This window comes from Podarcis liolepis (assembly GCF_965112155.1).
Source record: "Podarcis liolepis genome assembly, chromosome: 2".
Lineage (NCBI taxonomy): Eukaryota > Metazoa > Chordata > Lepidosauria > Squamata > Lacertidae > Podarcis > Podarcis liolepis.
The window spans coordinates 77,368,051-77,387,740 of record NC_139555.1 but is presented as its reverse complement, the minus strand read 5'-3'; the positions used below and the strand labels follow the sequence as shown (position 1 = coordinate 77,387,740).

The 19,690-nt window shown below is 39.8% G+C and overlaps 1 protein-coding gene across 2 annotated transcripts in view; it reads right to left on the bottom strand.

The window, feature by feature from the left end:
- Window positions 1–19,064, bottom strand: part of SLC6A1 (solute carrier family 6 member 1) — an 81,675-nt gene extending 62,611 nt beyond the window's left edge. The window contains exon 1 of one of the 2 annotated variants that reach the window (XM_083488994.1): window positions 18,613–19,064. The gene's annotated coding sequence lies outside the window, so the exon portion shown is untranslated. Of the gene's footprint in view, window positions 1–13,029; window positions 13,052–18,612 lie in introns of those variants that run through there. The other variant, XM_083488995.1, reaches the window with a different exon arrangement.
- Between the last annotated feature and the right edge of the window lie 626 nt (window positions 19,065–19,690).

Here is a 19,690-nt window from a genome sequence, read left to right as displayed (position 1 = left end):
CGGCAAGGACATATGGATGCACTGCTTGCTTACCTTCAGGCAGGGCCAAATATCTACCAGGGTGGTGGATGGAATGCAGGAAGGTGGCACAGCCTGCTTTTGAATTTTGGAGGTGGACCTGAGAAGACAGGTTTACCCAGGTCTGTCTCCAAATTCCCATCCTGCTGCCTGGCCTCTAATTGGCCTGTTTAAGGTAGGGAAGCCCCATACTCCCCATGGCTGGCTGGGCTGATAACGCCAGCCAGCCAACTGCATGAGAGGCTTTCTCTCCTCCCAGCTCACCCAAGGCCATGCCAGGCTGAAACCGCTGCTGTCACCAAGGATAAGCAGTCTTTATCTACTGGTTCTGTCCTTGTAGTTCTCTAAGTTACTGATGGAGTCAGACAGTACTGTGGAATAGTAAAGAGGGCATGCTAAAATAAATGGCCGTCTGCGTCCTTTCATTCTACAAACCACATCTCTGGTGTGTATTCTGCAGCCTCCCAGGGTGTCCAGTGCTTCAGCTAAAGCCTAGGAGATGACATCATGCCATTACTCCTCCCATGGGGCCTCCAGATGAGGAAGCATGGGTAGCTAGGAAGGCAACTCAGTACTGGATCAATTTTTAATAGAAAGCAAAACATACACACCACCCTCAGCCATCTCATCATGATGAAAGTAAGTTCCAAATCCACTGAAATTATAAAGAAATTCTAAAATGCCCTAAGAATGAGGAAGAAAAACAGAAGCTTCTTTCACAGTGGAAGAAAAATATCAGAAAATGGAAGGCCAGGTTATGGTAAGGCACTAGTGGCACATTCAGTCCTAAGCACTTATATTCTGGCACAATTTTTCTGTAATGTGCTTTATACCATGATCCACAGTAAGCACCTGAATTGGTGTGGTAGCACTGTCTGTTAAAATAATGGGACATATTCAGGTAATATGCTTAGTTGTCAGGCTGCTAAAACTGGACCCTGTGTAAGGGCATCAAAGGGATGAGCATGCCTAGCAGGGTGCTTAACACTCCTAATTTTAGGGTTGTAAATTCCACAATAAAAAAGATAAAAATTCACTAGTACCATTCACCATAGAAGCTTGAAGAAAACTAAAATTCTCATAAAAGTAATACAGCACCACACAGGCTCAAATAACAGCTCCTTCAGTAAGATTTTTTTTAATGGAAAATGAGTTTGTTTCTGAATGAAAGGAGACCTTACAACTATTTCCCCCAATTAGCTTTAGTCAGCCAGAATGAAACACACCCTCCTCTCCAAGGATGCAAAAAATAAAATAAAAAAATAATGATATCAAGAGACAGGGCAGCCAAAAGGAAGTTATAATATAAGGGAGTTATGGATTGCCATTAAATTAACCAGATGCTTTTCTGAATTGCAACAAGATGATTTAAGAAAGATAATAAGTTGAAGAAAAACAGAACTCACTGGGAATATGAAAATGGCATTCCAAATTACCCACAGCTGATGACTAGAGTAAAAGAAACCTGCAGGTAATCACTGAAGATAACAATGTTAGGAACAAGCATTTCTAAATCTTTCCTTTCATAAGCGTTCATCTTCAGCAGGAAACATCTCACAAACAAGACATACACAAACCAATGCTAGATTGATACTTTACAGGATAATACGAATTCCATTCCAGATTTTGACATGGAAACACAGGTTCTGAAATGCCAGAAGTATGTTAGAGACCTTCAAAATAGTAAGCAGTTGTCTCCTCTGGAGAACTGGCAGCAGCTAGTGTTTCTTTTATCCCCCTCGTCATGGTTTGCAATGCATTGTCAAGCATGCTGTGAACTGGACAGTGGCCTACTTCCTACTTCCTGCTCAACTAGTGGCTGCCCTGGGAAACCATGGACCCCAGAACAGAATGGGGATAAACAAGCGCATTGTAAGACTGTGACACTCCCTCAGTGAAGTTTTATTCTCAGCCCATTTTTCCGTGTTGCTGTTTCCAATTCTTCTTAACCTGAGAGTTAAAAAGTGGCATAAAATATATCTGAAAACTGAACTTGAAAAGCATGCGAGGCATTGCTATTTATCAACATTTTGAAGCTAAGCAGATACACCTGCTGATTCACAGATTGCCTTTTTTTGCTCATCCTTCACCAAATGTTTGAGAATCAAGTAACATGTGCAGTGGCTAAACCCAAAAAATTGGCATCTGCAGTCAGCAACCATATATAAATCCAGTGGGTTGAATATAAATTAAGTTAGTTGAACTCTGTCCCCACTGCAATCATGAGACAACTTAGCAATTACTTGATTTTAATGGGAATTAAGTTCAACTAACTTGGTCAGGATCCAAACCAATGCTCAGTTGCTTTTAATCTGTTACTAAGCATATTATGAAACTTTGCTATTCATCTGGAAATGATAGGAAGAGTCATATTCTCTACTGAAGTCCAAACCACTGCAATTCCCCTACATTTCTCCTTCTAGAGAAGGAATGGAAGATGTGGGCAGCACCAAGGAAGCATGGAAAATGTGCCACTAACTAAGGAGTGTGGCTGCTTTTAAATAATATATACATATACGAATCAGTTTGCATCAAAAATCATGAGGCCTTAGCTGGTGGACGCACATCATCCTTTCTGTAGTGCCAAATAAGTCATATATGTTTCATGGGGTGATAGATAAAGATATTCCACGCAGAGTTTAGTCTGAGTGCCATTGCCACCGTCATAGAATTGTAGAGTTGGAATGGATCCTTAGGGTCATCTAGTACAACCCCCTGCAATGCAGGAATCTCAACACACAGAAAAAGAGTGCATGCATATAATGAGGAGGAGGAGGATAATGGTGTTGATGATATAGTCTTGAGGGGAAAAGGGACAATATAATCAGCAAATCAAGCACATGGAAATAAGAACAGCAGAAGGGAACTACTGGTGCGTACAGAAAGGCAGCTGTGTTGGTCCTTTGAAATGGGAGTAATTCAGCTCCCATACACCGTAGTGAGGATGGCTGAAGAGTGATTACAGAGATGGGACTGTAATGTTGCTCTAAAAAAGAAAGGTGCTCCATCAAAGCATACCATCAGAATGAAAGCATTGTGGCTGTAAGTGTGTGAACTAAGAACTAGGTAATCACCAATTCTGCTCTTACATTATCACCAACTTTTAAGGTGTGCAGCCTCAGAGACTCTGTTGACTTGTTTAAAACATATGCCTATTATTTTTCCTTGAGATACCTCAGCTATGGGTATGATCCAGGCATCTGTTTGGGGTATAGAGGATGCACATGCCAACTTCAGTCTATCACATCACCTACACTGCACTTGTAGCTATACAGTCTCATAATTCTGTTATCTTGGTACAGATAGAAATGTCCAACAAGCAAATTATACAGTCACTGAAATGCTGGATTTTGATGTCAGCAATGATATCCAGATTCGAATTCTGTCAGCACCCCCCCTGGGGGGGGGGAGCTGCCACGGATTGGTCTATTTGAATGGATGGGTTTGGCGGGAACCTGTGAGCCTCTGTGGTGGCCAAGGGGAACGGGTAAGATGGGGTGGCGCGTCCGGGCAAAAGAGGAGGTGCCGCGTCAGGCCGCAACCGCCGCTCACCAGGAGGACGGAAAACAGCCATAACCGGCCTTTCAAGTCACTGTCTTTAAGCTCACAGTCTTTAAACTGTCTTATAGAGTTGTTGTGAAGTAGCATCTAAGATCATTTTTAAGGCTGTGAACAGAGTTGTTGTAATGTGGTTAAGAGAGTGAGCCGTGAAGTAACTACTTCAAAACTCACCTGAGTGACAAAGTCACAATTTTGCCTTTGGCAAGCCACTATCTCTTTACCTTAATTCTCCCATCATCTTCAAATAAATACTACCTTACAGAGCACACGGCACCAATGGATTACTGCACACAGAGGCCTTTCCTTGAGTGTCCTGCCCCCACCACTGACATTAGTCTTGAGAGAAGAAGGCAATAAAATACTTTCTCCCAAGCCAAATCAAAGTGCATGGGGTTACAGCTGGAGACAGGAGATTTGCAGAACACATCAGGGGAACATGATGATTTCTCTGGAATGCAAACGTACCCACAGGCAGGAAAGAGTTGGCACCCCTTTTTATAGAGTCATATTTCAAAGATTATTGTAATATGCAATTTGAGCATTCAAAAGGCACTGAGTGTTTATTATTGCTATTATTTAAACAGGAACTTTAATACTTTTTTTAAAACCATTTCTGGTGTATGAAGAATTTTACCATTCTTATTTGTCTCTGTGACTTTGTGCCAAAGCTGTGACCTATACAGAATATAATTTTAACAGGAATCTATGAGATCTAGAGGCCACAATTCAGCAAATTCATTTGCATGCACAAACAGATTGCACGTCACACATGTGTGTGTGTGTGTGTGTGTGCGCGCGCTTGACACAACACCATTTCTCTTAGTCCCATGCCTAATATTTAGGGAGCTTTAAAAACACCTTGTTTAGTGGATTGAGTTGTGGACGCTATGGTGAAAAATAAGAAACTTCTCCTGACACATAAGCAGAGACAGATGTGAGCTTTTGGATTGTGCGCCACACTGGCAAACATTATGGACTCAGGAAAACAACACAAGGCTTCTTGTTTATGTAAAAAGGAATCTGTTAACTTAGCTAACTACATTATTTGTCTGCTCAGAAATTTAGGATGCTGTGTAAAACACAACATGGCAGAAAACTCCTGGAATAGAAATGCAGTGCAGATTTCGCTACCAGCGCAGTTATATTATCTTGTATGGCACGTGCACAGTTGCCAAGGCAACCAGTATCCTTCAACCAACTCTATTATTATGGCTATTAGAGGCTTTTAGACTCTCTGGTGTCCAAGCCATCACTCTGAGCTGGTTTGTGCTAATAACCCTCAAATACAGATGCAAGTAGAAAAGCACAGAGGAGAGGGGAGAAACACTTTTGCAGATCGACACTCAGCATTATAAGCCAGTGGCGGCTTGGGAAATTAAATTCAATCAGCTAGAGGGAAGCAACTGTTATATAACTATCTTTATTAAGCCAGATAAGTGTAGTGACAGTTCACTGCAGACCTTGAGTTCCTGTGATGAATAACTGTCTGAGTGAATCTAATAGCAGAGCAGGGCTACAGTACTTACTAATTATCTGGAAGAAAAAATCTCATCGCACACCTATTGCAGTGAAAAATTAATTAGCCACTGCTGCAGCTATCAGATTGTATTTTCTGAGAGGTAAATGATGAATATATTCATAAAGGATACAACTAGGAAATGATAGATTTCTACCTTTTCAATGTTATCTCTCAAATTGTGAAAGTGGATGTTGCCATTATTAAATTAAAAATCATTACAATCCAATCTGTATTTGTCTGACACAAGCCATCCTTTTAACATTTGCGGAAAGCTTTCCCAGTCAGTAAGTGCCCATATCCTTCTGTTATATCTAAGCATTCACACATCAAAGCACTACAACAAACTCATTATGCACCATATGGATCAACAGAGAATTTCCTTTAGCCACCAACTAGGGAATTTCAAGCAGAAAATAAATAGTGCAATTTATTTTTTTAAAAGCACCCGTTGACAAATCATCCAGTGGTTTCTGAACTAGATTTATCCTCGCACTTGCAAGTGCACTCAGTGTTATGGGGAAGGCAGAATGATGGATGTTTTATAAGGAAAACAATTTTTGTACACTAAACAGGATTTAGGAACTAACAGCCCACTCCTGGTGCTTTGTGGTACAATAAAAGCTTGCACAGCAGCAGCTGCCATTCTGAGCACCACCTTGTGCAGTTCAGCCTACTCAGTAAGCCTTAAGGATGAGGCTCAGAACTAACAGCATCCCCCCTGTCCTCTCTAATTTCCCCCGACCTTGAAGAAAGCCCCCCTGCACGGTGCTTCTTTGCTGTGCAAGGGTTTGTGTGGTACTCCTATGCTGCGTAAAGTGCTAGTCCAGCTTGGAGTAGATTAATGGCTCACAGTAAGTGTTGGTGGCCATGGCTGAACCCAATGTTGTAGTGACATTGGGTCCAAACACCCAATTTAACCTTTTTTGAAAACATGATTTTGGAATACTTTTCAAGGCCACCACCCTCAATCCATTATGGAATTCAATAAGGCTGACAGCAACATGCCATTGCATGTTGCAAAATCTCTGCCTCTTCTCTCGGAGAGGTGGGGGAAGGTGGATAATGTCTTGGAGGATCTAATTGCATTGTGAAATAACCGTCTAGGATGTGAATGACTGAGATGGGAAGAGGTATGTTAGAATTTCCCCATACTGTGTTTTAGCAACAGCAAATCCAGCAGCAGTGCCCGATATTAAAAATGCCTGGGCCATTTCTGTGTGATAGCACTCTTGCTGGTATGCAGCTGCTGCTAGACTCCATGGCATTCTCACAGTTATCCAGTGAAATGCTATCACAGTATGGATAGGAAAGAATCAAGTGAGAGGTGGGGTGGAACCAAAAAGTATTATATTATCCCTTGAACATTTAAAAATTGTCAATAAATGTATAAAATTCAAAATGTCACATTTCAAATGTCTGTTTCCAAAACATACCTAAGCTGCTATAGTATGGGTACTCTGGTACTTCAACTCTACTTTAACTGCATATCCATTTCCCTAGAAGCAAGCCTCACTGAACTCAGCAGGTAGGACAAGGAGCTAAGCTGACCCAAGCTAGCTCTTGCTTTCACATGACGGCACTGGGTCCAACAGTTATCCCAATTCCATTACAGCTTGACCAGCAAGACAACTGGTGTGGCCCCACTGCTGTTAAGAACCCCACTACCTAGTCGGGTTGTGGATTGCATACTTAGCATTGAGCCATTGAAATAGACCGTTCAGGTTAGTTATTATAACTTAAGTCATTTCACTAGGTCTTCTTTAACTGTTGCTAAGTCTGGATCCAACCCACTAGAATTTATGTGTATTGGATTATCCTATGAAGCATACACAGTTCCAAAACACCAGTGTTTTGCCCTTGAATCCAGTAGGCCCTGCGTAGCCTCAGAAACAATGGAGATAAAATTCGAAGTGGCCATGCAAAGGTAAATTCATCAAAGAGTATCAGCTGTTGCAACTGCTATGAATGGGTTACAAACTCATCCTCAGGGCTGCTTCATCTGATACAGCTGCTATATAAAGGCAGCAGTTCAAGCCACATGCCGTGAACTTGCTCGACTTGTTCTAATTCTTACACATCCACAACCCCAAAGAACTTTTGTCCCTATGCTATGAAAAAAATGTGTTACTGATAAGGTTTGGCATTCACAGCCATATTGTGTAAAGAAGCCCTCAAGTTTCACATTTTATATGCTCATGCCATGTTGGCAGTAATTGCACACATGATCTTTTTTTCAAATCAACAACCATGTGCAAACGTAATTTGTACTATTTCTCAAATTATTAAAATGTTAGTGTAACACGCTCTGCAACCATCCTCAATTTCTGGTACCTCTCTCTAGTCCCCTTACCCATTTTTTTCTCAATTTTGCCTTTTGGGGGAGATGTTGGGGATACCTTTTAAAAATGTCATTGGTGTGCATATACATGCACTAAGAGTTTCTTAGGTTTCAGCCCTGCTTTGCCACATTTCTGGGGAAATTACATCTAGGGAGAGGGTGAAATGAATATACGATGCCCCATGCAACAGAATGAAGTGGGAAGATGGCCAGTACCGCTTCAGAGGGTGGGGGGTGGGGGATTACCTTTTTTTTTTTTAAAAAAATGAAAATAAAGAAACCAAGGGTGGGATTCACCTAATGATTCCTGTCAGCACAAGCACTCTGTGACGGCTTCCACTTGCACAACAAATTGGCTCTGTGGGGGGTTGAAAGAACCCTAGTACAGTACATGGGAGGAGAAGGGGAATTGTTTTCTCTGGCAAACTGCAATGTGTGATGCTGAATTCGACCCAAAAGCTTCTTGTAAGCAGAAACAAGAATAACAGGCAGAGATTTGGGCTCTGTAGACTTTCTTGCTGGTATGCTTGTTCTTTTCTCGCAGCAAATGTTTATGTAGGGGAGGGCATTTGAAAATTCTACATTCCAACTACTTCCTGGAGTAACCTAGTGATTTAGAATTCTGTCACCTCATTCTCACGTGTGTAGAGCAATCTAAAAGTATGTGAACTGCCATTCTGTTGTTCTCCTTCTAATGGCTACTCTGATAGTAAAGGGAAAGTGTTATGACCAAATTAGTAAAATACCTCCTTCAGGAGCTTGTGGGGGATAGATAAATACAATATATAGTTGATGGGGGAAAGCCTTCAGTATGGAGGAGAGGGCTGCCATAGGCGGTGATCCTTGGTGTGAGGATGGGAGTGGGTCATATCAGTGTCCATGTTTTCATCCGTGAAATGCTGAATATCATGGCACTCTTGAGCACAACTGACCAAATGGCATGCATTTTAAGCACCAAGTGGATCAAGTGGAGGTTGTTTTCTGAAAATGTGGATCTTACTTCTTATCTCACATGAACTTAAGTGTACTGAGTTATTTAAAAATAGAAGCAGTAAGTCACTTCAGATTTTGACCCTGTTTTTCAACATTGTATCTTGCCAAGCTTCTCTCTCTGTTTAAATCAATGTATCAAGAACTGGGCCTCATGAACATTCGGATACACATGTCCTTGATCTTTATGTGAAAGAACAGAGAAGAAGAGAGAATGTGAAAGGGAAAATCCAGTTGCTCTACACAAGGGAAGGCTTTGAGCCTCTCTCTTTTTGTCCCTGTTCCCAGTTGAGGCTGAGAATCCCACTAAGGATCTTGAAGAAATGGCAACACCTCCACTTCCTTTGTCTGCCAAACCAATCAGATTAAGTGGGCACCTGAACAAAGGAGAATTAATTTGTATTCCTAGAAAGAACACAGAGGAAAGAACATCATAGATTGTGAAGCACCTTTTTTTTGGGGGGGGGGGGAATAGCATCTGGTTCAAATCCAGTTCCTTCGCAGTAGTGTGCTCTTTGTAACGCTGAACCATTTGAAAAGAACCCATTAAATGTATCAGCCTTGCAGACAAAGAGGGAATGTTTTTACTATTTACATTTCTTTTTGAATATATAACTCTTTGTCGTTCATTTTGATGATGATTTTAATTTACCACAGTGTCAGGGTGTACAATGGGAGCCCTCCACTGTGCATTATGAACAGAACACAGGAAAATGCAGATACGTATTTATAACAACAGGAAAACAACAATTATGAGCAACTGGAAAGGAGGAATGCACAATATTATAAAAAATGCATACTTGCTCATTGTTCTTCCAGTAACTCAAACCATTTATATAATTTAAAGTTCATTTGGTACTAGCCTCTTCAGCAAAGCAAACCTCATGATCATTTCAAAATACTGAAGCAACATCTATCTTTTGATGATATTTACGTAATACATGGATAAATGGTTGTTGTGTTTTATCCACTTCTTCCTCACACAACACTGGAACAATATTATGATTATCTATTTAATAGTTACTTGTTACCTAAAAGTCTCTAAGCAATTTACATGTAAAAAGATAGACATAAATATAATATACCATATACAACATAAAAAAGCACACATCGTCCCCATAACAGCAATAGGAAACTTTCACAACACACTAACAATGATACAAACTCCACTCTTTTGTCTTTCAAAAGCCTGGGAAGGTAGTAGGCAGCCCAAGCTCTGAAGAGCATTTCACAGACAAGACCACAATGGAAAAGACCCTCTCCCTTGTCATCACCCTCCAAGCCTCATTCAGAGGAGCAGCAGAGTCTCAAATGCCAATCTAAGGATCTGGATAGATTCATATTGGAAGAGGCATCCCATAAGATACTGGGGTCCTGAGCTATCCAGGACTTTGAACTGGGCTCAGAAGAACAGGGGCAGCCTGTGTAACGGGAACAGAATTGGTGATCTATTTGTCTCAAACCTGTCAACAGCTGGGCAGCTGCTTTCCGCATTAATTAAAGTTCCCAACCTATTTTCAAAGGCAGCTGGGTAAAGTGCATTGCCATAGTTCAGTACTGAGGTTTCCAGAGCATAGGTTAGAGTAGCCAAGTTATCCCAGTCCAGATAGGGTTGTAGTTGGGCCACCAACTGCTGAAAAGCACTCTGTACTACTGATGCCATCTCTGCCTCACGTGACAGTAGTGGATCCAGAAGAATATGGTGTCACCCAAAAATATCTCAAAATGACTTAAAGAACTCAGGAGAAGCAGAAATGTTAGAGGGTGTCCCTTTGCTATATAAACCCATCAAAATACCAATTCAAGCATGTTCTGAGTAACAACATTTTATTCTCAGCCTCACTTGATGGGCAAGGAAAGACGATAAAGTAAACTGGTGGCAAAATTGCATTCAATCAAATGGAGACTATTCTGGTAATAAAAACAACAATATCTACTCATTACATGCTTGTTTGCAAGTTGTGTCGAAAGAAAATTGAGTTGGTGTATTATAATTGAAAAAATGATGGACTAGCAAGGAAGTCACTGCATACTTGTGACTGCTTTAAAATATGCTCCTCAATCTGTTCTTATATTTCAGCATTAAAATTGCAATAGACTTCTGTGATTTCACAAACTAGCAACTTCGCATTATTATCAACTGAAAAAGCATGGAACAGATACACCAATCCTGCTACATTTTCATTTGAAAAGACTACGAAGAAGACATTAGCATTGCCAGAGCAAAAACATACTGGCCACTTTAAAGGGAAAACTCATGTTTTTTCTCCTCTTTAAAATATTCTATTACATATAAATGCACATATTATAAAACACTTTTATACATTTATCCTTTTTATTATAAAAATTAAATATAAAGAGAATAGCATGTTTGAATTTCTATAAGAATGAATTTCAAGTCCTTTTGAGTTTTATTTTCTTTGTTTTTTAGTTTTTCTATTTTTACAGCTGTAGAGAAAATGAAAATACATTAAGAAAACTTAGTTTGGACTAAAATTATGAAACTGTTAGTGAAAGTAAAATTCAGCTGCAAAGCTGAAAAATGCATTTGTCAATAAAAGCGACAAAGGTATATAGTGTTTCATGTTCATTCTACATATGAATGGAGGCCTTCTCAGCATCTTAAATTGCTAAGGAAAACAAAAATATTTCTCTCAACAGATACTGCCAGTAGAGCTGTCCGAGGAAATAATGCACCATATCTGTTCTCAACAGTGTTGGTGCATATTGAACACCAGCACTTCCCTTCATATCAAAAGCTGGTAATTAAAATCAAAAAGTATCAAGAGGAAAGACCATACCTTAATAAAGAAAAATGTTATTTTACAATATCAGTGGGAAGGACATTAAAGTATGCGTACTTCAGTTTTTTACTCCAAAGTAATACAATTAAGTTCAACAGAACATGCTCCCCATTAAGAGATTATAAGTTTGTAGTATAATCAAGCATGTAGCATAAAAATGAATGTCTATAGTTTATCCTTAAATTTAGTATTTCCAAAATAGCCTCCACCTGATGCCACTACTCCGCAGAGTAGCTTCTGACAGCTCTTGGTCCCCATGGTTTGTTGCAGTATATAGACACCCCCCCCCCCGTCTACTTATAAATATATTTGCATTCATGTTAAATTAGTGGCCCATAAAAGTAAGTATTAAAACTCCATTAACTTTAATTAACCTTATGTTTGACGTACATATATTTAAAAAGGAAATTAACATGACATTAGTTAATAGTATGGAGCTGAAATTTACTATACTAACTCAAGGCATTCCTGGCTCTGGATACAACTTTACTCGTAGCCATTATATACTTTTGCTTCTGATTTCCAATGAAATAAATGCTTATTTGATTTATCAAGACTTTAAAAACACCTAACACTTTGAAACTGCAAGTTTTCATTTAAATTAAATCAACAGAAAAGCAATAGATCATAAATAGCTTGGAATTATTTACCCAATGCAATGAATTCTGATATAATAAGCATTTCCCTAGATGTTAGGTGACCTATTAACTTATTTTAGTTGTATTTTGACATTCAGCCTACTCAACTAGCCTGAAATTAGATTCGTTTTATCTCTTGCTTTCGTAATTGTATGGCAGAAGCATACATTTAAGACGGTTTGGACATTCCCTCCCCCCAGTATCTACTGATACAGGTTGTATTCTTTTGGCTAAAAAGTTGTAGCAAGTTTTGCATGTATGCCTTCCTTAGAATATTGAAAGGTTTATATAATATAATAGCAGTGTGTCTTGTCTCCCATCATTAGATCACTACAGTGCCACAAGATATTATTACCTCATCTTTTGGCTTCTTAAATCATGGCTACAACTGACCTTGTCTTTCCAAAATGAATTCTGTCACAATAATGACTTTTTCATTGTCATTCTTCAAGCAGTCATTGCCAGGTCAAGAAGCCACAACTGAATTAATGCTTATTAATCAGGCTCAGAATTACTCTCACCATACTAGGGATTCTAAAATTCAACCAGATATGCCTATGTGACCGAGGAATAACTAACTATAGCAATATCATTGGTGCTTGCCTAAAATTCACCAGAAGGCCCAGAACTCAAATTCACATTTTGCCTTCAACTTGCATTTTCATAATGCATTATGCAGACAAGAGCCAGAAAATTATACCACTTATTAAATTCAATAACTGAACAAAAAAATAACTCCAAGGGAAAAATATTAAATGAGCATTTGAATTAAATATTTAATTCAATATTTAAGAGATTTTTTCCATGAAGAATTATGTTTTAGAGTATATATGATGGCATACAAATTTTAGCTCCAGAGGGGCTTTAATATTACTATACTAAGAATTTACTATGTGCAACTTGTCAGTGTTTACATGTATAGGGTTAAGCATGTATCACTATTACCCATTGCTTGTTAAGCGTGCCTGTTAAATTCTCCTAGATTATAACAATTACAGATTGAGGAACCTACTAACATTACAAGAGACAACGCTCTCAGTTCAGCTGACTATCTCTTCTGTAAATCTCTACAGGGTTCAAATTATTGGCTTCAATTAAAATGTTGCGTCAACAAACCATGCCATTTATCAGATTTAAAGAATGCAAAATATTGACCCTAACCTTGATCTTATTGGATGTGAACACCAATCCTCCTTTCTGCAAATGGTGCTTGTACCAGTTTTATGCCATCTGAGTTTTCTGTCTCTAAATGAATGAATCAAATAAAATCTAAAAAGTCTTATCTATTTACCATACGAAAATATTCACAAGCTTTAATGATCACACCTTCAAACCATTTTAATTCTCTAATATTATTAATGTTCATAACTGAATAATTATCATTACTAAAATAGTCTGGGGAAAAAAGTATTTTGCTTTTCTATGATTTTGAAGGATTCCTCTAAACAAACAAGGTCTGCTAAGACATAAAATGATTTAAATGCTGATCTGTGTTAAAATAGTCATCTATCTGGAAGACGTATCTCAAAAAATACTCTGAAGCTATTGGCTTATCATTCCGTTCTGAAATACAATGACCTTTTGCTACCAATTCGACTCAAAGGAAAATGTCGTACAAAAATAGGTTCATATTTCAGAATTGCTTTGTGCAATGCGTAGTGCTTTGAATCTGGGTGCTAGGTTGTCAACCTGTTTCAGTGTAAATGCATAGCCCTCTTCAACACAAGTTCCAGTGAAGTGAACTGAGGTGATGTTGCAGAGAGCATCGAGAGCAGAGCCTAAGAACATGTCTGTACTAGTTGTTTATAGTGTGTCAGTTCCAATTTAAGATGTCTTTAACTTGCATCTAATCTGCTATCTTTGTGCATACAACATCAAATGATCATTGGAGACGTCATGTGTTTCAATGATCTCTGCTAAAAATGACTGAACTGAAAAGAGGCCTATGTGTATTACTTTAGTAAAAACCTATTTATTGGTCACTGTGACCATTGCCTGTGGGAGGAGTCTATAGTACACCCTCCTCATTATTCTCTCTCTCATAGACTCCTCCTTCTCATATACCCTCCTTGAGTTCAAAAGGTAATATTTACATTACAATCATTGTCTACACATTATGCTTATTTTGGTAAATGAACCCCTGATAATCTTCTGTTTTGCTGTACAACAGAATCCTCATAAAGTATGAAAAATTAAATTAAAACAAGAAAGTTCAAATGGAGAATTGCAAAGACCAAATCTGTCCCAGGCATTTCATAGACAGGCCAGAATAGAGTCTACCGCCACAATATAATTTTCTAATGAGCCTTTAAAATTTCTCTCTTACGTACTTTGAGTCTCCTTCCTTTCTCTTTCCATTCCAGAATAATCCCACATTTGCTGATACTGTTTCAATATGGAAGGATCAGATCAACAGCTGCCATGCATTGTAAGCTCTGCAAATTAATATTGTATCCGTAAAATAAGGCTCATTTTAATTCTCCCATAATATAACACTTAAAATGTTATCATCACCCAGCACTAGTTTTTGCTAAAATCTACACCCAAGAAAGCAAAATGGGTTAAGGCCACAGCCTAAAATATTATTAACATTATTTTTGAAATTATAGATGTCATAATAGACAACTGATGTAACATCTCTTGTAATTTTATATTATTTATAATTGTAATTGGATGTTAATTCAGCTCACCATTCAACCTTTCTGAAGACTATGTATCATTTTTGTAAACTAATTTAGCTTTGTCAATAAGAAAATGAGTCATCTCCTGTTAGCCTAGGTGCGCTAACAAGATCAAGAATGAATTGCTTACCATTTGTGAAAACTACCAGTTTAAAATAATTTATTGAAAAATAGGTTCAAAATGTAACGAGAATGCCCAATGCATTCATACCTCTTTCAATTAGAACTTAAAATTCATTCTCCGAAAGCCATATCTACAGCACGCACACACGCACACACACATAGGGGAACGGTCATGCAGTTTTCTGTCCATTTAAATCCCATTGTGTCTTTTATTCTTAAATGTAGGAATGTACACATTTATGTACATATTAGGTTGACTTTTTTACTTGAAATTTAGCACTACAGGACAGGCAGTCCCTGCAAGGAATGAGTAATTTTAAGGGGATGGGGCATATACTTCAGAACCCATTATTGTCCTATTTTGATGATCAATCAAGTGGAAGAATGTGATGACATCATCTGCTTTAAGATTAGTAATTCATTGCCTCTAGCTATCAGAAGCCACCCAATAAGAATAAAAGAAAGCCAGGGGAAAAGGTTCTGTTCTTATTAACTTTATGGTAAAGATTTCTTTCAGATCTTTTGTCTTTTTCCAGTCTTTGAAGACATACCATGGTCTTATTCAAAATTTTCAATGAATATCTCATTGAAGTTTATTATGCAGTTGCAGATATTTGTTTTGTATGTCATTTCAATCCAAAGGCAAGTTACTTCGCTGTCTATGATAAAATCAGCAATAGATTTATTTGCCAAAAACTAATCTTCTAAACTGTTTTGGTTGTAATCCCGTCAACAGTATGCTTGAATCCAGAAGTCAGTATTATTTAAGCACCAATCTGAGCTCAGGATCATATTTTCACTCACATATGAGCTCTGTACTGGAAATAAGCCTTATAAAATTAATGAGCTATTAGCACGATCAATCTACAGTTAAGCAGTTTTAAGATCCATTAATTAAAAGTATGCCTTCCTAAATCTCTGCCACTGAAATAAGTGGAATTCAAAAGTGCTCAACTCTGGCTAGATCAATATTGGTCTCTAGACAGCTATATACTCTCATATAAAATGGTCCCAAACCATATTGCAATTGACTCTTGCAACAGCAAAATTTAAAGATATATTTCCCTAAAGAAAACTGATCTGTGCATGAAAAAGAAGTTTGTCATATTGTATCTGGTAGCTATTTCTGGACATAAATTGCATAGATTGTATGCCCGCAATCTATTCCTGACCTGGTTTCCTTTAAAGTTTGCTTGCATCGTATGAGGATGTTTAAATAAATTTCACTGCAGCAGAGCAAATATGTAAAGTGAACAGAAAAATATAGCTTCTTAACTACAATATGAACTGGTTTATAAATGCTTTATATATTTATTTTATCATTCAGAATTCTAATTCTGCATCAAACTTCAACCATGTTGGTTTGAAACATCTCAATTATTTGAAAAAGTTATTTTTAAATTTCACATCATCCTATTTAAGCCTTCATTGGTGAAGATGACATGGACTGCTGTAATGAAAAATTATCAGAAAAGATTGGAATAAAGGTCTCTGTACTCCCTATAACATTTGTTACGTTGGTAATATATGTGATGCTTCACCTATTGGCAATACAATCCTATGCATGTCTACTGAGAGGCAAATTCCACTGTCCTTTCACTGTTGAAATTGAAATTAGTTGCTTATTTCAATTAGACATTACATAAAAGCAAAGGTTGTTAATGTAAGTTCTAAATTTGACTGTTTTTATTCAATTCTATTTGAAATTTCCATTTATTTTGGAAGACTGGCAACATCAATGGGAAAAAATAATGAATATATTCCACTGAATGAAAGAAACACATACCACTCCATTTACAAATGCAATGCAACATCCATTATTGTTTCACTGATAATTTCTGAATCAACGCATAAAACGTTTTAACATTCCTGACATTCCATTTAAGAAAAATATTAATGCCACTGGTAATTACATTTTCATTGACTTCTTATCTCATTCTTCTGTCCCAAATTCAAACAGAAATAATGTGGAGCTGTCTGAATCATTGCCAGATGTTTATAATGATTTATTGACTAGGTTCATTAAAATGCATTTATCAACTCATTCGAATATAAATTTAATGGTTCCAGTTGACGCTGCCATTTTATTAATGTTGCTTTTATCTGCCCAGACTGGCTACTTCAACAGAACAGAAAGGTTTCAATCTAAATGTTTTTTAAAATGCTTTATTTAGTTGCGATGCACTGCAATTCTTTGCATGTTTACTCACTGAACTCTCACTGAATTTAATTAGATAGGTAGCCCCAACTAAGCATGGGACTATTGAATAAATGCAGCCTATACGAAAAGGGGGAAATGCAGTACATCAGTTCCGCTGAGGGGCTTGTATGTTTATGTCCAGAGAGTTCTGCAATTCAGTAATCTACAGGTAAATTTAGGTTAGGCTGGAGATCAGTACCTTAAAGAACTCTGCCTCTAGGGATAAGTTGGGAACAAGAATGACTCTGCTGACATTAGGTAAATGCCTGCTCAGTGACCTTCATTACCAAAGCTCTTGGCTTTCAGGAGCATCTCAAGCATTCTGTGTCACTGCTGATATCACTGTGCAGAAGGCAACATGACAGGGTGCAAATGAGAAGCAAACACAAAGTGGCCAACAATCAGCACAGAGAAAAGGCAAATCTTTGGGCACAGCTGGCAACACAATATTGTCTCAGTGTGTGTCTGATAATTTTTTATACTAGGGCAAGCACAAGAATATAAGAGTTTTGCATGCTAAGAAAACCTAATTTTGTTTAAACTTAAGACATAGTCATCAAAATGGTATTTGATGAAGGTTTATGCCAGATCCAATTATATTGTGAAAAGGCTGGCTCCATCTATAGTACAATTCCATAGGTTCTACTCAAGAGTGTGCGCCATTCAGTTCCATAGGGCTTACTATCTGGACAATGTGTATAGGATTGCAGACATGGTTTACAACAGTCTTACTACGCTTTAACAGCCTACACTTGGGTACCTGTGCATATTATCCACCTTCTTCACATTATATAGCCTCTTGTATTAATCAGGCTTTTCCATCTGCTCAAACTATACAAATGTGAATGTTTCGTGCAAGACTTTTTTAAAAACACACACACACAACCTCAAACATCATTTTGTTGCTGTTTCAGAAAGCTCTATGTACACAGTATCAAACTGTGCCAGTAGACACCAATGGTTATTTCACCACACACATTTCCACAACGTGGAATTGTGGCATCTAGTTCAGTTTACATCATTAAGTTCAGAACTGTGAGCTGCTGAGATAGTCTTTGCACACTAAAGCACAGCACAGTGTTATCTGTCCAGGACAGGTAGATTCCACAGGTAGAAAGACGGCGACCTAGATAAAACAAAAATATGGATGGGCAGCAAAACGCTTGCTTCCGTTTGGACGAAAGTGTCCACAGCTGCGCGCCTGGGTTTACCTGCCCATCCTTTCGAGGCGCCAAAGACGCGCACCATCAACGCAAACCAAATCATTAGTATTCTCCACCCCCTCTGTGGAAAATTAGAAACGGTGTGGATGGGGAGGGGGCAATGCAAAATAGTGACCACGGCAGAACCACCCTTTCCAAAACATGGTCCAGAGCACACTAAACAGAGGATTCCAGATCAGAATCACCATTTGGCGCTCGATCCAGCCCCTCTGGTTCCTCTCATTCTACCCTGACCACTGACATCCCAGGCTGGACCCTCATCTCCCCAAGCCTCCGAGCAACTCCCATAGCGGTCCCTTCGGCTCCGTGTCCTCCTTTCCTTGTCGCCTTGTCCCGCTAGCAGCATTTCCCTTTGGCTCTTCGGAGCCTCCCCCCTCCTCCCTTGCCCGCCAAAGAGCCTTTCTTCTTCGCTGTCTTGCTTCAGACAACCTCCCGCTTTGCCCCTTCCTCTTCTTCTTCTTCTTCTGCTGCTGCTGCTTCTCCCCCAGCCTCGCGTTCCTCCTGGCGCCCGACCTACCTGCTGGAGCCGAGGGGACGTGCTCGCTGCCTCCACACGCGCTCCGTCCGAGCCAGCCCGCGCTGCTCTCCCCGCGCGGTGTGAATGCTCATTTAAAGCTCGGCGCCCGCTGCTCAGTGGCTGCTGCTCCGCTGTAGTCTCCCGGCTCTGGCTTCTTCCTTTCTCCCCTCACAACACAAAGGCGCTCGCGAGCCCGCTCCGAGGAGCCCGGCGAAGCGGCCCCGCCCCCGCCAGAAGAGACCCGCACCTGCCGCCGGGCGGCTCCGTACCCCCCACTCCGCCTCTCCCGCCAAAGTAGCCAAAGCCCGCCCCGCGCCGGGGTAAAGTTAAGGCGCAGCCGAGCCCGCCGCGTCCAGCCGCCGAGAGAGAGCTGGGCGGCGCTAGCGGTGCTGGTGGTGCTGCTGACCCTGGTCGGGGAAGCGGCGTGGAAAGTCTGGCACGCGGCGCTTGGCTGAGGACCTGCCCCGGCCGCCCCTCCTCTTTCTGAGGCAGCTTCCTGTGCAGCCAGGCGACGCCAATGACAAGGAGTGTTTTAGGCGGGAGAGAAGGTTGGCCATGAGTCAACCTGAGGGAAGGGACTCCTAGGCCATTTTGCGCCCTCAAAAAATAAATAAATGCTTTGGCCAGAAAGTTTCTCCATGCTCTCCAGCTAGGACAGCTCACCTCACAGTGCTACCAAGAAAGAGGTGAGGCAGTGGGCAGACATCAGCTGATTTCTTGCTGTTTCTCTGGGTAGCTTGGAGAGAAGGTTGGGCCTGGCTAACATGGACTCCAGTTTCTTTTGGCAGCAGTCAGCATGGCCAATGGTCTTCAAATCATCGAATTATGGAGTTGGAAAGGACTGTGAGGACCAAATCCCTGCACTGCAGGAATCTTTTGGTCCAATGTGGGGCTCGAACCCTCAACCCTCAGACTAGTGCTCTACCAACTGAGTCATTCCATGGGAGCTGAAATTCATCAACCTCTGGAGGACATCAGAACATCAGAAGAACCCTGCTGGATCAGGCCAAAGGCCCATGTACCCTGTTCCTGCAGTGGCCAAGCAATGCGAAGCCCCCAAGAAGGATGCTGAGGGCAT